General features: G+C 44.4%; 1 pseudogene; it reads right to left on the reverse strand.

The window, feature by feature from the left end:
- Positions 1-1,506: 1,506 nt before the first annotated feature.
- On the reverse strand, positions 1,507-2,179 carry LOC147451205 (uncharacterized; annotated as a pseudogene).

The following is a 2,179-nucleotide window of genomic DNA, read 5'->3' on the forward strand; positions in this document are numbered from 1 at the left end:
AAGGATCATTTTTTAAGGAAAGAAGAGCTTTCTTTAAAAAGGAAGGGGCTGAGAAGTGAGATGACAAGAAGGAAGTTTTCCAAAAGGTGGTAAGTTTCGAAGAAAGAAAAAACAAAATATTTTTGAGATTAAGAGAGGGAGTTGGTGGGTACCAAGAGGCATTGGGAAGGGAGAAAGGAGTAGAGGGTGGGGAGACTTCTTTAAAAAAATAGCTTGAGTTGGTAGCTTCTTTCCAAGTTAGAAAAATATTGTTTTAGAGAGGAGAGAGTAGGAGGGGAGAGGGGAGAAATATATTTAAGGCCTAAACCCAGAAGCTTCTTTTCACAACGGGAAAGCGTACGTTTTGAGAGATTATGGCAAGCTAAGTTAGTAACCTTGTTTTCTAACTCAAAAATTGATTGCTTTCCTAGACTAATCACCGTGAAAAGAGAAGGGTTAGTAAATGGAAGCCAATACTTGCATCTTTTTTTAGCAACACCATAAGGGGGAGAAGTGGAGTGGGGTGTAGTGGGGAATTTAGCAACGCCATAAAGGGAAGGAGTGGAAATGGGTGTAGTGGGGATGTAAGTTTGAGAAAGGGGAGGAGGGGTCTAAGAAACAAAAAAAATGGGGGGTTTAGAGAAGAGCAAATGGACCCATGAAGTACGGTGCTCAACGGCTACTTCCTCCTCCATTGCAGGTTTTTTGAATATCTAGGTTTTTTAGGAATGTTGGATAAGGGATGGGGAGATTTAGAGGGAAGAGGCAAACGGGTGGGAGATGGGTGGCTAGAAAGCGGAGGGATATTAAGGGGGTATTTGGGAGATTTGAGTAATGGGGGGGGGGAAGAAGGCCCAAAGAGGAGGGGTTTTTTTCAAGCAAGGTGGTGGAGAGGGAGGGAGAGGAGGAAGCGTTATAAGGTTTTTTGAAAGGTTGGAGAGTGTATTTCCCAAAGAGAGCTTTATGGTTACCAAGGGAAGACGAAGGTTGTGAGGGAGCGGAAGCAAAAGGTTTTTTAGAGGAAGGGGTTTACAAATGCTTAAAGACGTCTTTTGGGAGAGGAGCTTGCTCATTTGCGTGGTGACCTCATGTTGAACGAGCTCAATCACGGTGTCTTCTTTTGGTAAAGCCATTGCTTCGGCAAAGAGGGTTTCTTGGGATCTTTTTCTTGCATTGTGAGCGGTTGATTCAATAGAAGTGGCTAAATGTGCTTGAAGGATGGAGTTTTGAACAAAAGCGTCTAGCTCTAGGAGAGAAGACTGTTTCTACATAATGAGTTGATTTGCCCATGCTTCAGTAGAATTCTAGGGAAAGATATAGGTGAGAGCTTTTTAACAAGGTCTTCCAAGCGTTCTTCTACCGCCTCATGGAAGAAATTAAAAAGCTTTTGGAGGTTTTCTACCAGGAGGGCTTGGGCTTGTATATAAATGTCGAAACAATCAAGTTGGTATTGTATGTTAAGGCTAACAAATTTGGCATTGAGAAGCGCTTGGGCACTTGAATCTTCCAAAACAAGGCGCGGTGGTTTCATGCATAGGCTATTGGGAGCTTTATTGTTAGCCCTGAGGTTTTGGAGGTGTAAGAGGTGAGATTTAGCTTTAGAAAGCTTGATGTTAATAGTCTTGAATTCATGTAAGGAACAAGATACAATTTTGTCAAACTCTTGAGGCTTGGTGATGGTAGGAATGGTGGGGAGGGGAGAAGCAGAAGGGATAGAATTAAGAGAAGAGGCGTTGGAGCGAAAAGGGAGGGGGAGGTGGCGAACGAAGAGGAGAAAGCACCAAAAGAGAAAGGAGCAATAAGGGGGGGATTGGGGAGCTTTCCTCTTTGAGTGATAAGACCGACGGACGCACCATAGCTTTTGGCGCCTTTCGAGAAAGGAGGGGAGAAATCAATTTTTTCCACAAGGAGGTTTTAGAAGAGGAAACGGGAGTCGAAGTGTTTGGTTGTGCAATAAGTGCAAAGGGGTTTGTGAGGGCGGAAGCCGCAACGAAGCCTGGAAGGGTGGTAGGCAAAGTTGAAGAAGAGGATAACGGAGCGAGAAAGATAAAAGCGATATTAGGAGAGGGTGAGCCGACTGTGAGAAGCCGGAGCCGATGAAGGAAAGAATGGTAACCGAGCTAGACGGTGAGAGAAAATGAGAGGTTCCAAAGGTGGGCGCAGGATTACTATGGAGGACAGGGGTGGAAGAGGATTCCAT

This window comes from Adiantum capillus-veneris, chromosome 9 (assembly GCF_014529385.1).
Source record: "Adiantum capillus-veneris isolate H3 chromosome 9, ASM1452938v2, whole genome shotgun sequence".
NCBI classification, from domain to species: Eukaryota; Viridiplantae; Streptophyta; class Polypodiopsida; order Polypodiales; family Pteridaceae; genus Adiantum; species Adiantum capillus-veneris.